The sequence below is a fragment of the Salvelinus sp. IW2-2015 genome, unplaced genomic scaffold (assembly GCF_002910315.2).
Source record: "Salvelinus sp. IW2-2015 unplaced genomic scaffold, ASM291031v2 Un_scaffold2124, whole genome shotgun sequence".
NCBI classification, from domain to species: domain Eukaryota; kingdom Metazoa; phylum Chordata; class Actinopteri; order Salmoniformes; family Salmonidae; genus Salvelinus; species Salvelinus sp. IW2-2015.
Window position 1 is genome coordinate 41,742 of NW_019943459.1, and position 18,288 is coordinate 60,029.

At 42.6% G+C, this 18,288-nt stretch overlaps 1 long non-coding RNA gene across 3 annotated transcripts in view; it reads right to left on the bottom strand.

Moving 5' to 3' along the window:
• Positions 1–3,907: 3,907 nt before the first annotated feature.
• The window catches only part of LOC139025002 (uncharacterized), a 25,580-nt gene continuing 11,199 nt past the window's right edge, over positions 3,908–18,288 (bottom strand). The window contains exons 2-4 of one of the 3 annotated variants that reach the window (XR_011476420.1): positions 5,320–5,722; positions 4,472–4,556; positions 3,908–4,058 (exon numbers count right to left, since the gene is read on the bottom strand). This is a non-coding gene — a long non-coding RNA (uncharacterized lncRNA). Of the gene's footprint in view, positions 4,059–4,154; positions 4,557–5,319; positions 5,723–13,538; positions 14,253–18,288 lie in introns of those variants that run through there. The other 2 variants (XR_011476419.1, XR_011476418.1) reach the window with 2 other exon arrangements.

Consider the following 18,288-nt stretch of genomic DNA (forward strand, 5'->3'; position numbering starts at 1 on the left):
ACTAGAGTGATATCTTCAACCACCAACTTACCATCCTGAGACAAGTCCGAGTATAGCCCACAAAGATCCCCGCCACAGCACAACCCAAGGGGGTGAGCCAACCCGGACAGGAAAATCACGTCAGTGACTCAACCCACTCAAGTGACGCACCCCTCCCAGTGACGGCATGGAAGAGCACCAGTAAGCCAGTGACTCAGCCCCTGTAATAGGGTTAGAGGCAGAGAATCCCAGTGGAGAGAGGGGAACTGGCCAGGCAGAGACAGCAAGGGCGGTTCGTTGCTCCAGTGCCTTTCCGTTCACCTTCAAACTCCTGGGCCAGACTACACTCAATCATAGTTTAAAAGTAGAACATTTGCAGCCATCCACTTCCTTATGTCTGAAACACAGGCCTTATGTCTGAAACACAGGGAGCTGTGTAGCTGTAGATTTCGATGAAACATGGTGAAGCCCCAAAATTGCCCTCCCTGTGTTTCAGACATAAGGCCTGTGTTTCAGACATAAGGAAGTGGATGGCTGCAAATGTTCTACTTTTAAACTCGGACAAAACAGAGATGATTGTTCTAGGTCCCAAGAAACAAAGAGATCTTCTGTTGAATCTGACAATTCATATTGATGGTTGTACAGTTGTCTCAAAAAAAACAGTGAAAGACCTCGGCGTTACTCTGGACCCTGAACTCTCTTTTGACGAACATATCAAGACTGTTTCAACGACAGCTTTTTTCCATCTTTAACATTGCAAAAATCAAAAACTTTCTGTCCAAAAACAACGCAGAAAAATTAATCTATGCTTTTGTCACTTCTAGGTTAGACTACAGCAATGCTCTACTTTCCGGCTACCCGGATAAAGCACTAAATAAACTTCAGTTAGTGCTAAACACGGCTGCTAGAATCTTGACTAGAACCGAAAAATTTGATCATATTACTCCAGTGCTAGCCTCTCTACACTGGCTTCCTGTTAAGGCAAGGGCTGATTTCAAGGTTTTACTTCTAACCTCCAAAGCATTACATGGGCTTATTCCTACCTATCTTTCAGATTTGATCCTGCCGTACATACCTACACGTACGCTACGGTCACAAGACGCAGGCCTCCTTACTGTCCCTAGAATTTCTAAGCAAACTGCTGGAGGCAGTGCTTTCTCCTATAGAGCTCCATTTTTATGGAATGGTCTGCATACCCATGTGAGGGATGCAGACTCAGTCTCAACCTTTAAGTCTTTATTGAAGACTCATCTCTTCAGTAGGTCCTATGATTGAGTGTAGTCTGGCCCAGGAGTTTGAAGGTGAACGGAAAGGCACTGGAGCAACGAACCGCCCTTGCTGTCTCTGCCTGGCCAGTTCCCTTCCCCTCTCTCCACTGGGATTCTCTGCCCTCTAACCCTATTACAGGGGCTGAATGTCACTGGCTTACTGGTGCTCTTCCATGCCGTGCACTGGTAGGGCGTGCGTCCACTTGAGTGGGTTGAGTCACTTGACGTGATTTTCCTGTCCGGGTTGGCTCACCCCCTTGGGTTGTTGCTGTGGCGGGATCTATTGTGGGCTATACTCGGACTTTGTCTCAGGATGGTAAGTTGTGGTTGAAGATAATCACTCTAGTGGTGTGGGGGCTGTTGCCTTTGCAAAGTTGGGTGGGGTTATATCCTGCCTGTTTGGCTCTGTCTGGGGTTAATCGTCGGATGGGGCCACAGTGTCTCCCGACCCCTCTAGTCTCAGCCTCCAGTATTTATGCTGCAGTAGTTTACGTGTTGGGGGCTTAGGTCAGTCTGTTATATCTGGAGTGTATTTCTCCTGTCTTATCCGCGTTCCATTTGTGAATTTAATTATGCTCTCTCTAATTCTCTCTCTCTTTCTCTCTTTTTCTCTCTTCTTTCTCTATCTACTTTCTTTCTCTCTCTTCTCGGAGGACCTGCAGCCCTAGGACCCTGCCTCAGGACTACCTGGCCATGATGACTCCTTGCCTGTCCCCCAGTCCACTGGCCTATGCTGCTGCTCGGAGCCCCTAGGACCCCCTGCCTCAGGACTACCTGGCATGATGACTCCTTTGCTGTCCCCAGTCCACCTGGCCATGCTGCTGGTGTGTCAAAGCGCATAGCAGTGAAAGCTTAACATTATGTGTTCCGAATTGACATCACCAAAAGGTAAAAAAATATTTAGTGAATAAACAATCGTGCGGGTCCTAAAAACGGAGCTTTGAGGAACACACATGTACAGTTGATTTGTGGAGGGTCAAGCCATCCACAGAGACAACACTGATTAATCTTTCGACAGGATAAGACCTAACAGGGCCAGAACTTGTCCGTGAGACCAATTTGAGTGTTCCAATCCCTCCAAAAGAATGGTGCGTGATCTGATGGTATCAAAAGCAGCACTAAGGTCTAGGAGGAGAGGACAGAATGCAGGCCTCGGGTTCGTGACGCCATTTAAAAGGTAATTTACCATCCTTATATTACTGTTTTTAGTTACTGCCACTTTTAGTTTGAGTTGGTACTCACATCCGGTGGATAGAGAGCCGTTTTATTATTACTCAACAGTTTAGGGAGCGGGCCAAGCAAGGAAGCAAGCTCCTTCAACGGTCAGTCTTACAGTTGAGAATTTAGTGGTATCCAGTATTGCAGATTTGAAGCGTTTAGAGGCCATGATATTTTTCATCAATCGTGATTAGGTAGTGTCGTGGCCAGAATCAAGATTTGCGTAAGTAACAAGCATAGATAAGATCGATGATTATTTTCACTTCATATTGCTTGTGAGGAATACTTGTCTAATTAATGAAATCTTTTCTGCGCTAATGCGGAATAGGTAACTTGGGGCCAGAGAGGGGGAGAGGGTCAAGGCTTGTCTTCCATATGTCATATGTATCTGTTAAACCATGTGGCGTGGCGTTCAGTAGCAAGTATAGAAGGGAGGAGCGACAGAGCTGGAACGATTGTTTTTCTAATTGGGATAAACGATCTGTTCCTGTAACTATCCTTAAACCATTGTGAACGGTTGATGGAGTTGATTAATTGGGGATACCAGTTAGCATTATCTTCATACAAATTGTCCTGTACGCCAGGTCCACTGCCCCCACTTTTCTCATTAGGGGGAAAGAGTATTGGCCGTGTTTTGGACACTCATTTGTATGTCCCCTCTTGAGGTTGCCCTTATCTCTCGACTAGTATTTTGACCACTCAGGGGCTCACTGTCTGATTTTGAGTTTGTCCAGTTTGGGATGTGATCTAGAAATTTACAAGTGTGATATATGCCAAATTGGATGAGGTAATGTTTTGCGTAGACAGTAAGTCTATCAAGCATGAGATTTAAAACCTTGGTGCTTGGTGAGATCAAACTGAACTGTATTGCATTGATCTCTCTCTTTNTAAAACTAACAGCTCAAAAACCAACAGAATATGGAAAATGTGTACATCCTGATTAGAGGACAATTTGTAGAAAATAGATCGCTACATTTTGAAGTGTTTGCATTTCGATTCAAGTGGGTCACCAACATGGTAGGTTAACACAGCTCTTTTTGTGTTAGTCACTTTTTGTTAAATCTCATAAATAGTACTCTTCCAATTCAGAGCCTGGATTTTCCCCCTGAGGCTAATATCCATATCATGTGAAATCAATAGAACAGGGGACAAACATTTAGGCTTCTACATTGTGACATCATTAAAATATTCCTACAACATTCTACATTGTGACATCATTAAAATACTCCTACTACAATGTTTAAACATTCCACATTGTGACATTAATTCATTGATATCATGAAACAACTCCTTCATGTATGTATTTTGATGTTGATCAGAGATCTTTTTTTCAGTGTACCTCTTCCCACATTGATCACAGCTATGAGGTTTCTCTCCCGTGTGTGTTCTCTGGTGTACAGTCAGAGAGCTAGATGTAGTAAAACTCTTCCCACATTGACCACAGGTATAAGGTTTTCTCCTGTGTGTGTTCTCTGGTGTACAGTCAGAGAGCTAGATGTAGTAAAAACTCTTCCCACATTGACCACAGGTATAAGATTTATCTCCTGTGTGTATTTCTCTGGTGTGATGTCAGCTGGCCAGATCGACCAAACTCTTTCCACATTGACCACAGCTATAAGATTTATCTCCTGTGTGATTCTCTGGTGTGATGTCAGCGGCCAGATCGACCAAAACTCTTCCACATTGACCACAGCTATAGATTTTCTCCTGTGTGTATTTCTCTGGTGTGATGTCAGCTGGCCAGATCAGCCAAAACTCTTTCCACATTGATCACAGCTATAAGGTTTCTCTCCTGTGTGTATTCTCTGGTGTAGAGTCAGGTGCTAGATGCAGCAAAACTCTTCCCACATTGATCACAGCTATAAGGTTTCTCTCCTGTGTGTGTTCTCTGTGTTAGAGTCAGTTGGGCAGATGTAGTAAAACTCTTCCCACATTGATCACAGCTATAAGGTTTCTTTCTCGTGTGTGTTCTCTGGTGTTGAGTCAGTTGGCAGATGTTGTAAAACTCTTCCCACATTGACCACAGGTATAAGATTTATCTCCTGTGTGTATTCTCTGGTGTGATGTCAGCTGGCCAGATCGACCAAAACTCTTTCCCACATTGATCACTGTGTCATGCCTCTCCCGGTAGCACCTTACTGCTGGGTATGAAGAGGTTGCTGCTGGTGGACTGCAGGAAAACAACGAGGCTGAGTGTAACTGAGAGGAGGAAGAGAAGAAAGGATCAGATTTGACACATCAAAGTAAGTGCTGTAGTTTAGTTTGAACAAATACAATAGATCTGCCACTGGAATCTGTTACCAGGACAACCAGCAGAGTTCTGTTAGTTGAAGGAAGATGGACTGGTATCTGTTACCAGGACAACCAGCAGAGTTCTGTTAGTTAACAGGAAGATGGACTGGTATCTGTTACCAGGACAACCAGCAGAGTTCTGTTAGTTGACAGGAAGATAGACTGGTGGATATGGATGTTATGAATATCATAACGTGTATTCTCTGGTGTAGAGTCAGAGTGCTAGATACAAAACTCTTCCCACATTGATCACAGCTATAAGGTTTCTCTCCTGTGTGTGTTCTCTGTGTAGAGTCAGTTGGCAGATGTAGTAAAACTCTTCCCACATTGACCACAGCTATAAGATTTCTCTCCTGTGTGTATCTCTGGTGTAGAGTCAAGTGATAGATTGACCAAAACTCTTCCCACATTGACCACAGCTATAAGGTTTCTCTCCTGTGTGTATTCTCTGGTGTACATAAATGGCTGATGTATCAAAACTCTTCCCACATTGACCACAGCTATAAGATTTCTCTCCTGTGTGTGTTCTCTGGTGTGACATCAACTGCTTAGGTGATAAAACTTTCCCACATTGAGTACAGCTATAAGATTTCTCTCCTGTGTGTATTCTCTGGTGTAGAGTCAGAGTGCTAGATTGACCAAAACTCTTCCCACATTGACCACAGCTATAGGTTTCTCTCCTGTGTGTGTTCTCTGGTGTGATATCAGGCTGGTTGAATGAGTAAAACTCTTCCCACATTGACAGCTATAAGGTTTCTCTACTGTGTGGATTTTCTGATGAATTTTAATGCCTGCTGAGGAGGTGAATCTCTTCCCACAGTCAGAGCAGCAGTGAGGTTTCTTCCCTGTGGATCTCTGCTGGTGTTTCTTGAGGTGTTCTGATGTGGAGAGACTCTTCTCTGCCTCGTCAGCATCATGAGGTTGTTGAGGCTCCGCAAAGGATCCACAATAGTCACGTCTCTCTCCTGTGTGAACGACAAAGTGTGACCGATGGTTAAAGGCCAACAAGAGCAGAAATTCACTGTAAAAGGTGATGCCAACAGAGTAGCCATGATGTTGTACAACAATTGAGGTCTGTAATAAATGTTCACATTATTTGACAATTGTCTTAAAATGAGCAACAATAGTCATATTTTGTCTTGTTTTCACATTAGTAGTAACATCGATGATTGTAGGCTAGAAATAAGTTATTCATGTTGTTGAAATCCTTAGCAGTGTGCCAGACGACCTTTGGACTCCAATATAGGCCCCTTTCTGTGTTTAATAAAATTGAGGCACGAGGGCGATGGACACATAATTTCAATGCATAAACTCCTCCCTGCTAATGAGGAAACCGATAGCCACTAGCACAGTCAGTGTAGTCAGCTCAGCTATCCCCATTGAGACCGTGTCTGTGCCTCGACCTCGGTTGGGCAAAACTAAACATGGCGGTGTTCGCCTTAGCAATCTCACTAGAATAAAGACCTCCTCCATTCCTGCCATTATTGAAAGCGATTGTGATACCTCACATCTCAAAATAGGGCTACTTAATGTTAGATCCCTCACTTCAAAGGCAGTTATAGTCAATGAACTAATCACTGATCATAATCTTGATGTGATTGGCCTGACTGAAACATGGCTTAAGCCTGATGAATTTACTGTGTTAAATGAGATCTCACCTCCTGGTTACACTCGTGACCATATCCCCCGTGCATCCCGCAAAGGCGGAGGTGTTGCTAACATTTACGATAGCAAATTTCAATTTACAAAAAAAACTAAACGTTTTCGTCTTTTTAGCTTCTAGTCATGAAATCTATGCAGCCTACTCAATCACTTTTTATAGCTACTGTTTACAGGCCTCCTGGGCCATATACAGCGTTCCTCACTGAGTTCCCTGAATTCCTATCGGACCTTGTAGTCATGGCAGATAATATTCACATTTTTGGTGACTTTAATATTCACATGGAAAAGTCCACAGTCCCACTCCAAAAGGCTTTCGGAGCCATCATCGACTCAGTGGGTTTTGTTCAACATGTCTCCGGACCTAGTCACTTCCCCAGTCATACTCTGGACCTAGTTTTGTCTCATGGAATATATGTTGTGGATCTTAATGTTTTTCCTCATAATCCTGGACTATCGGACCACCATTTTATTACGTTTGCAATCGCAACAAATAATCTGCTCAGACCCCAACCAAGGAGCATCAAAAGTCATGCTATACATTCTCAGACAACCCAAAGATTCCTCGATGCCCTTCCAGACTCCTTCTGCCTACCCAAGGACATCAGAGGACAAAAATCAGGTAACCACCTAACTGAGGAACTCAATTTAACCTTGCGCAACACCCTAGATGCAGTCGCACCCCTAAAATCTAAAAACATTTGTCATAAGAAACTAGCTCCCTGGTATACAGAAAATACCCGAGCTCTGAAGCAAGCTTCCAGACAATTGGAACGGAAATGGCGCCACAACAAACTGGAAGTCTTCCGACTAGCTTGGAAAGACAGTACCGTGCAGTATCGAAGAGCCCTCACTGCTGCTCGATCATCCTATTTTTCCAACTTAATTGAGGAAAATAAGAACAATCCAAAATGTCTTTTTGATACTCTCGCAAAGCTAACTAAAAAGCAGCATTCCCCAAGAGAGGGTGGCTTTCACTTCAGCAGTGATAAATTCATGAACTTCTTTGAGGAAAAGATCATGATCATTAGAAAGCAAATTACGGACTCCTCTTTAAATCTGCGTATTACTCCAAAGCAGTAGTCCTGAGTCTGCACAACTCTGCCAGGACCTAGGATCAAGGGAGACACTCAAGTGTTTTAGTACTATATCTCTTGACACAATGATGAAAATAWTCATGGCCTCTAAACCTTCAAGCTGCATACTGGACCCTTTTCCAACTWAACAACTGAAAGAGCTGCTTCCTGTGCTTGGCCCTCCTATGTTGAACATAATAAACGTCTCTCTATCCATCGGATGTGTACAAAACTCACTAAAAGTGGCAGTAATAAAGCCTCTCTTGAAAAAGCCAAACCTTGACCCAGAAAATGTAAAAAAAACTATCGGTCTATATCGAATCTCCCATTCCTCTCAAACATTTTTAGAAAAAGCCCGTTGCACAGCCTTCCTGAAGACAAACAATGTATACAAAATGCTTCAGTCTGGTTTTAGACCCCATCATAGCACTGAGACTGCACTTGTGAAGGTGGTAAATTACCTTTTAATGGCGTCAGACTGAGGCTCTGCATCTGTCCTCGCTGCTACTAGACCTTAGTGCTGCTGCTTTGATACCATCGATCACCACATTCTTTTGGAGAGATTGGAAACCCAAATTGGTCTACACGGACAAGTTCTGGCCTTTGTATCTGTTGGAAAGATATCAGTTTGTCTCTGTGGATGGTTTGTCCTCTGACAAATCCACTGTAAATTTCGGTGTTCCTCACGGTTCCGTTTTAGGACCACTATTTTTTCACTATATATTCTACCTCTTGGTGATGTCATTCGAAACATAATGTTAACTTTCACTGCTATGCGGATGACACAGCTGTACATGTCAATGAAACATGGTGAAGCCCGAAAAATGCAAATGAATTACTTAAAAATCATACAATGTGTTATTCTGGATTTTTGTTTTAGATTCCGTCTCTTCACAGTTGAAGTGTACCTATGATAAAAATTAAAGACCCTACATGCTTTGTAAGTAGGAAAACCTGCAAAATCGGCAGTGTATCAAAACTTGTTCTCCCCACTGTATATGGCTCCACCAAATGACAGTGCATGTCAGAGCGAAAACCAAGCCATGAGGTCGAAGGAACTGTCCCTAGAGGTCCTAGATAGGATTGTGTCAAGGCACAGATCTGTGGAAGGGTACCAAAAACAATTCTGCAGCATTGAAGGTCCCCAAGAACACAGTGGCCTCCATCATTTTAAATGGAATACTCTGCCTAGAGCTGGTCACCTTCCCCAATCGCTCAGAAGTGCCTTGGTCAGGGAGGTGACCAAAAACCTGATGGTCACTCTAACAGAGCTCCAGAGATCCTCTGTGGAGATGGAAGAACCCCCAAGAGGACAACCATCTCTTCAGCACTCCACCAATCAGACCTTTATGGTAGAATGGCCCGATGGAAACCACCCCTCAGTAAAAGGCACATAACAGCCAGCTCGGAGTTTGCCACAAACACCTCAAGGACTCTCAGACCATGAGAAACAAGATTCTCTGGTCTGATGAAACCAAGATGGAACTCTTTGGCCTGAATGCCAAGAGTCACGTCAGGAAAACCTGGCACCATCCCTACGGTGAAGCATGGTGGTGGCAGCATCATGCTGTGGGGATGTTTTTCAGCAGCAGGGACTGGGAGACAGTCAGGATGGAGGGAAATATTAATGGAGCAAAGTGGAGAGGAGATCCTTGATGAAAGACCTGCTCCAGAGCGCTCAGGACCTCAGACTTGGGCAAGGTTCACCGTCCAACAGAACAACGACCTTAAGCACAAGCCAAGACAACGCAGGAGTGGCTTCGGTAGAAGTTTCTGAATGTCCTTGAGTGACATAGCCAGAGCCCGGACTTAGCACCGATCTAACATCTCTGGAGAGACCTGAAAATAGCTGTGCAGTGATGTTCCCCATCCAACTTGACAGAGCTAGAGAGGATCTGGCAGAAGAGATGGGAAAAACTCCCCAAATGCAGGTGTGCCAAATAAATTAGATAAATGAAAGAGGGAAAAAAAATATTTGATCAATTTTAGAATAAGGCTTTAAAGTAACAAAAAGCTTTAAACCTGTCTAGGATAGGGTGAATCGGTGTGTCCGCTAGCGGAAACATTTCTGAAAAAAGAGTGAACTTATCAGCATGGAATTACAAAATCTTGATGAAAGCACTAATTGTAATAATTAAGCCATATTATTAATAGTTTTTACAGCGAAACACAACTATATAGCATTATATTAGCTTACTACATATAGCCTACCACACTACCGCATTCATTCATCAAAGGCACGTTAGCGATAGCAATAGGCACGTTGCGTTAGCGAAATAAACCAGCAAAGATATTAAATTTCATTTAAACTTCATAAACCTTCCTCAGATGACAGTCCTTTAACATCAGGTTATACATACACTTATGTTTTGTTCGAAAATGTGCATATTTAGAGCTGAAATCCGTGGTTATACAACGTTAGCATAACGTCGCTAACGTAGCATATTTTTCCCAGATGTGCGGATATTTCTATTAGACTCTCACCTATTCTGACCAAATAGCTATTCTAAACATTTACAAAAAAAATACATGTTGTATAGGAAACGATAGATCCATTAGTTCTTAATGCAATCGCCAGTGTTAGAAAATTCTAAAAATATCTTCATTACGACATAAGGCTTATGTTATAGTGAGAGAGTGGCCAAAACCTGGGCCACAAACTACTAGTACACCAGTTCGACAGATATATGAAATAGCATCACAGAATGGTTCCTACCTTTGCTATCTTCCATCAGAATGTTGTAGAAGGGGTCCTTTGTCCAGAACCGTCTTTGTCTTGGTATGTAGAACATTCTTTTTCCCTCTTGAATAGCAAGCACACTGGCCATGCGGCGCTAAGCTCTCCAACGGTCAACAAAGTCAAACATCGCAACACGCCTAAATGTCCCGAATAAATTTCAATAATCTAATGAAACATATTGAAAAAACATACTTAGAATATATTGTAACATGTATCAAATAAAATCAAAGCCGGAGATCGTTTCCGCCCATAACGACAGGTTGTCCAGTAGGCAATAACAGGTCCCCTACGCGCCCTTGCAGACAACAGAAAATGGAGGGACACGTTGTTCCAAGATGGTTTATTTCAACGTCAGACAGAGATAATCAACTCATTTTTCCTCTCACTTCCTCTGACATCCGGTGAAGGTGTATGACGTGCACGTATAGTCATACGTATCATGCCCATTTATAGCAGTCACTTGAACAGAACATAGATTTCAAGACTTTCCACTTCCGGTCACAAAGTGTGCTGCCAAATGAGTTCTGTTTACCCACAGACAAAACAAACGGTTTTAAACTAAGAGGTTCATCATAGTAATAATAATATGCATATTGTACGAGCAAGAATTGAGTACGAGGCCGTTTAAATTGGGCACGTTTTCCCCAAAAAGTGAAAACAGCACCCCCTGTCCTCATCTTAAAGTAACAAAAAGTGGAAAAAGTCAAGGGGTCTGAATACTTTCCCGAATGCACTGTATACAGCAACACCTCCCCCATAAGCATTCCTGTCTTTTCTGTAGATGTTATATCCCTCTATTGCTACTGCTGTCACAAAGGAATTATCTTAGTGAGTTTCAGAGATGAACAGTACAGTGCATTCCAAATGCAATAGGCAGGCAAGTGAACAAAAACTTTTTCAAATAAAAACAATTCCAGAAAATGTCAAAGCGTATATAACGCTCGTCCAAGAGACTGTCGACCAATCGCGTTCACATTGTCATGCTGTGACACACAGTTCCTAAGCTAATTCTCACGAAATCCCTTTTTAGAGTCAGGGTATGAGTCGAGAAACATGCCTATTTTCCTTGAAAGTACTTAATGTCACGATTGCAAAGCTATACGATATTACAGAGAACAAGTATAATATCTCTAATTATCTCTGAAAACATTTGTAATGTTGTGCTTCTTGTTCACGGAGGGTAATTCATGCTAATTTCTTTTCTTTAAGCTGTTAATACAAATCGAAAGGAGTTTCCAATATCCTAATTTCTTAAAGTATTTCTGGTGATAGCAGGTGATATTGATACACAAGCTAGGTCTATTTGAAACATTGCCATCCCATGGCAGCATTTACCAGCCACAAGGTTCAGAAGCTTTAAAACCACAAAAATATTAAAAACCCAATTCTATTTTTGCCCAAAATCAAGATGTAAATTATTCAAACTGAACATAATATTATTATTTAATATAATATTATTTTAGGCTATTTTAGTTCGAGTCAAAGATAGTTTTGGAATAGTTTTCATTTTTCAAACAGGTTTGTTATTTTATTTCAGTTTACTAAATAGTTTCCCCCTAANTTTTATTTCAGTTTACTAAATAGTTTCCCCCTAATTACTTTTTCTATAATAAGCATGGAGGTTTCCCCTATCAACCAGTCATAGGTACTGGTGACAAAGCGCCTCGTAACCTAGCTGGGAATGGGACAGACGGAACCCTTCTGTGGTAACAGACAGGGGCGATTTGTAATCAAATCTAATTCCCAGGAACGGGGTTCATATGAACCACAGAGACTGTGTGTGGGATAATAACATGGCCCTGTCCAACCCTGCTTGTTCCCTCGACTCCACTACCAACCACCAATCTCCAACAGGACCCTTAACCTGTATCACTAGACACCTCATAGTGAGCTACAGGTAGGAATCAGCAATGAATCCCAGTAATGAGACACCTCTGGGGAGGGGACAAACGGAACCCTTCTGTGGTAACAGACAGTCTGGTGGCAATTTTATGAATTGTTCAGCAGTCTTATGGCTTGGGGGTAGAAGCTGTTGAGGTGACTTTTGGTCCTAGACTTGGTGCTGCGGTACCACTTGCCGTGCGTTAGCAGAGAAAACAGTCTATAAAAAACAGTCTCACTTGGGTGACTGGAGTCTCTGACACTTATGTGGGCTTTCCTCTGACATCRCCTATTATATAGGTCCTGGAGGGCAGGAAGCTTGGCCACAGTGATGTACTGCGCTGTTCGCACTACCCTCTGTAGCGCCTTACGGTCAGATGCCGAGCAGTTGCCATACCAGGCGGTKATGCGTCCAGTCAGGATGCTCTCGATGGTGCAGCTGTATTACCTTTTGAAGATCTGGGGACCCCTGCCAAATCTTTTCAGTCTCCTGAGGGGGAAAAGGTTTCGTTGTGCCCTCTTCATGACTGTCTTGGTATATACCCACGTGGGTGATTAAAAGATGAACTGAGGTCCACACTCCAGTCCAGTTGATGGTGGTAATGCACCTTAAAGTTGGTTTCCAACCGCCATATAAAGTCCAAAGAAAAAGAAGCCCGAAGGAAGGAGAAATGACGAGAAACCAATTCGGTTTACCCTTTGGGGTATTGCGACTGGTTACTTATTTAGATGTGATATAAAAGTATTATTTGAAGTTATTTTGATGTGATATGAAAGTATTGTGTGAAATTATTTTGAGGAGTAACGGAATCGATTCACATTTAGATGGAAAATTTGACTATTTTAGCTGCCAGAGTCAGTCTACCTCAGCAGTAGGTAGACCTCAGCAATCAGCAGCAGAAACAATAACAAAGCGTACTCCCTGCCCGTTTCGGTAAAAAGCTGAGGGATGGGGCTGGAGAAATGCAACCACCCATGATATCAACATTATAGTTTTAACCATGTTTTGTGGAAATACCGTGTTTGTTTATATTTACTGATAAACATTGGAGTTAAAAAAAAGCTCATATTTTGGGTTCTGATGGTGTACGACAGTTGAACTAAGATGATCAGGCATTTATACGTGATTTCTTCAAGAAACAGATGGGTACATATCATTAATGTATAAATCCCAAATGGATGTAACAACTGCTGACTGCCCCTTTAAGACTACATATTGGGCTAATCTAATAGGAGATATTGAGGACTACAGTATTTCAGGCATTGTTATTGGATGCATTTGATCAATTGTTAACATTTTGTTGATGGTCCACTCTTGATGTTCTACACGTTACAGTGTAGCTTCAGCCATTTCTACAGAACAACATTAAAGTGTAGAACCCCTTTACTGCATATTGGTTCAACGACTGCAGAGACGGTACTTACTGGTGTTAAACAGATCTCCAACCTCCTCTTCTTCTTCCAATGTGACAGTAATCCTCCACTCCTCCTCTTTCACACCAAAAACTGCATCCCCCTCTTCTTTTACTGTAACATCTTCCTCCTCTTTCACTCTGAACGCATCTTCCTCTTCTTTCGCTGAAACGTCTAACTCTTCTTCTTTCACGGTAACAGCCTCAGCCTCTACTTCTTGTTTTACTGTGACATCCTCCTCTTCCTTCTCCTCTTTCATGACAATGTTCAGCCCCAGAGCTTCTTTCTCCGTCCAGCAGATCACCTCTTCTTTAACAAGAGGGGAGAAGTTTAGGGAGCTCATGGTCGGGGATGTTAGCTAGATAGCTATCATTAGCGACTAGGCTAGTGCAAATTTAACCAGCCAGCTACTATAGCTGACTAATACAAAATAACGTAATATTAAATTAAATAGGTTAACAAGTTGATACAACAGAAGTGTGTCTAAAACACAGTAGCTAATATACACCGAAAGCGTATAAATAGCTTGAATCTTTCGGCTATGTTGGCTAGCAAGCTACCGAGGTGGTTGACGAGCTGTTTATGAAGAACCGTCCACTAGATTATACGTCACGCTGGCAGCGTCGCCTGAAAGACGCACATCGCCGTCTGCTGACTGGAGGGGAAACGCAGTTGAGGATCATATTTTATTTTCAGACAAAGATTATTGTAAATGGATTTAATTAAATAATACTATTATATTGAGACATACAAAGACAGGAATGTGTTGATCGATTAGTGTGAATAAAACATGGTTACTACAGCACATTTAAGGCAGTTTCATTAAGTCAAACTAAATCTAAATAATTAGCTAGCTACTGTAGGTCTATACTGCTCCTACATGGTGTAACAATACATCATGTAGATGTATATATAATGAACAGACTTGGTCTATACTGCTCCTACATGGTGTAACAATACATCATGTAGATGTATATAATGAACAGACTAGGTCCATACTGCTCCAACATGGTGTAACAATACATCATGTAGATGTATATAATGAACAGACTAGGTCTATACTGCTCCTACATGGTGTAACAATACATCATGTTAGATGTCTAATAAAATAAATATATTATAAATATATAATATAATATAATATAATAATACAAATATATATATATATAATATAAATGTAATGATTTAATCCATTTTAGGATAAGGCTGTAACGTAACAAAATGTGTAAAAAGTGAGGGGTCTGAATGCTTTCCGAATGCATTGTATATATAGGGGCAGTCTTAGTGACATCACTTCATGAAACAGGAGGTACAATATATAACATAGATTCAATAATCAACATTCAATGTATAAATATTATGACCAAGCTGGAAGTGAAACGCCAGCCCAGCCACATCCTAGAGGTTCCCCTCTCTCGCACTGCGGTTCTCTGCCCAACCCTAATTACAGGGGCTTGAGTCACTTGGGGCTTACTGGTGCTCTTCATGCCGTCCCTAGAGGAGGGGTGGTCACTTGAGTGGGTTGAGTTACTGACGTGGTCTTCCTGTCTGGGTTGGCGCCCCCCCCCCCCCCTTGGTTTGTGCTGTGGGGAGATCTTGTGTGGGCTAATCGGCCTTGTCTCAGGATTGTAAGTTGGTGGTTGAAGATATCCCTCTAGTGGTGTGGGGGCTGTGCTTTGGCAAAGTGGGTGGGGTTTATATCCTGCCTGTTTGGCCTGTCCGGGGGTATCATCGGATGGGGCCACAGTGTCTCCTGACCTCCTCCTTCCTCAGCCTCCAGTATTTATGCTGCAGTAGTTTTGTGTCGGGGGCTAGGGTCAGTCTGTTATATCTGGACTATCTCCTATCTTATCCAGTGTCCTGTGTAATTTAAGTATGCTCTCTCTAATTCTCTCGTTCTCTCTTCTTTCTCTCTCGGAGAACCTGAGCCCTAGGACCATACGTCACGGCACGGGATATGATTGACTCCTTGCTGTCCCCAGTTCCCACCTGGCCTTGCCTTTCCAGTTTCAACTGTTCTGCCTGCTGTTATGGAACCCCTACCTGTTCAACTCTTAATGATCGGCTATGAAAGCCAACTGACTTTTATTCCTGATTATTATTTGACCATGCTTGTCATTTATGAACATTTTGAAAATCTTGGCTCTCTCTAATTCTCTCCTTCTCTCTTTCTTTCTCTCTCTCGGAGGACGGAGCCCTAGGACCATACGTCAGGACTACCGGGCATGATGACTCCTTGCTCTCCCCAGTCCGCCTGGCCCTGCCTGCTATTCCAGTTTCAACTGTTTCTGCCTGCGGTTATGGCAACCCCTACCTGTCCCAGACTGCTGGTTTTCAATTCTTATGATCGGCTATGAAAAGCCAACTGACATTTATTCCTGATTATTATTTGACCATTCTTGTCATTTATGAACATTTTGAAAATCTTGGGCTCTCTCTAATTCTCTCCTTCCTCTCTCTCTTTCTCTCTCTCGGAAGACCTGAGCCCTGGGACCGTGCGTCGGGGCTGCCGGGGCGTGATGGCTCCTTGCTGTCCAGTCCACCTGGCCTTGCTGCTATTCAGTTTCAGCTGTTCTGCCTGCGTTAATGGAACCGCCACCTGTCCCGGACCTGCTATTTTCAACTCCTTGATGATCGGCTATGAAAAGCCAACTGAAATTATTTCATGATTCATTATTTGACCATGCTTGTCACTTATGAACATTTGAACATCTTGGCATAGTTCTGTTATAATCTCCACCGCAGCACAGCCAGAAGAGGACTGGCCACCCCTCATAGCCTGGTTTCCTCTCTAGGTTTCTTCCTAGGTTTTGGCCTTTCTAGGGAGTTTTTCCTACCACCGTGCTTCTACACCCTGCATTGCTTGCTGTTTGGGGTTTTAGGCTGGGTGTCTGTACAGCACTCGAGATATTAGCTGATGTACGAAAGGGCTATATAAAATAAACTATTTGATTTGATTTGAATGATCAACCTCCTCCTTCACATCTGACTCCTGATGATCAACCTCCTCCTTCACATCTGACACCTGATGATCAATCCAGAGCGTCTTCTTTTTGGGGAATCCCGATGGGCGACATCCAATAGGCCGTCATCACCACCACCGCCCACAAGTTAATTGTCATTCAGGTTATCAATAGGAAGAACATTAGCAATATGTCCCGTCTGGTAACTTGTCTCGTTCAATGGATTAACATTGGCAGGTGCACAGGGAGAAACACCATTAAAAAAACTCAGTTGATCTTAAACTGCGGAAACACTTTTGGAAGTCTTTAACTGCATCAAAGTCTGTGGCCTGTGATGTTGGGACAAATGATAGTCCCTTATTATACAAGAGACAAAATTCACAAATTCTACAGCACAACGGCAGAGTCATGTCTTCAGTGTAAAACTAACAATGACTCAATAATCCTTCTGGGAATGTTATGATGTCATAAAGTTATGGGCGGAGTTAGAAAGTTGGCTGTCAGAAGTACAGTTATACAATGTAAAATTACTTTTAATCTGTCTGTCTGTATATTTCAAAACATGCCATTTGAGGGTGCAGTGAGATACCCCAGAGTTGGACGATACTTCTCTCATAAATCATCTTAAATATTATACTTAATTAAAACCTGGAAATCAACTTATCCTCTGTTGTTAATTCAAAAGAAAGGTCAAATGCTTTATTATCCAAAAGTTGAAAGTGACGGAGAGAAATAAAATGGTGCTGATGCGGGCGCTGGCTGTGTTCTAGTGGGTCTGGGCAGGTGTGATGTAGTTAATGGAGATGGAGGTGTGTTCTAGTGGGTCTGGGCAGGTGTGATGTAGTTAATGGAGATGGAGGTGTGTTCTAGTGGGTCTGGACAGGTGTGATGTTGTTAATGGAGATGGAGGTGTGTTCTAGTGGGTCTGGGCAGGTGTGATGTAGTTCAGGGATTAATGGGGATGGGGGTGTGTTCTGGTGGGTCTGGGCAGGTGTGACGTAGTTAATGTTATGGCTGCAAGGGAAAGTATTGAGTAGCCAGGAAAAAGGTGCACATTTCAAACGGCCTCGTAATCAATTCTTGCTCGTACAATATGCATATTATTATTAATATTGGATAGAAAACAATCTCTAGTTTCTAAAAACGTTCGAATTTTTTCTCTGAGTGGAAGTCATTTGGCAGCACTTTCCCTGACCAGGAAGTAGAATGTCAGAAATCTATGCTCGCTTCAACGTTATGCCTATACATGGTCATTTTACGTAGGACCCTACGGACACTTCAGACGCCTTCCTCTGTGTGTCAAGAGGGTGTGAGAGAAGGAATTTTGTGTTCATCTTGTCTCTAGAGGTTGAATAATAGCTATTTCTTTGACGTGACCGACCACTTCCGGAAGTCAGAAGCGCGCGACTTGGGAGTGACATTGCGTTCTGTTTTGCTGCCGTTTTGGACGGGAACAATCTCCGGCTCGGTTTTTAGTTGATAAATGAGACCATATCATCGTAATGTATGTTTTTTCAATATAGTTTAATCAGATTATTTGAATTTTTTCGGGAGTTTTGCCGTGTTCCGTTCTCTGACTTTATTTATGTTGGACAGATCCGTGCCAGTGGACCGGTACCCATGCTAAATTAAGGTGGAAAGTTGCAATTATGAATCCAAACAACGACTCATCTGGACAAAGGACACATTGATCAACATTCTGATGAAAGATCAGCAAAAGTAAGACCCAATTTATAATGTTATTTCATATATCTGTCGTGCATGTCAACTGGTCGTGCGCGCCCAAGTGTGTCTGGCTA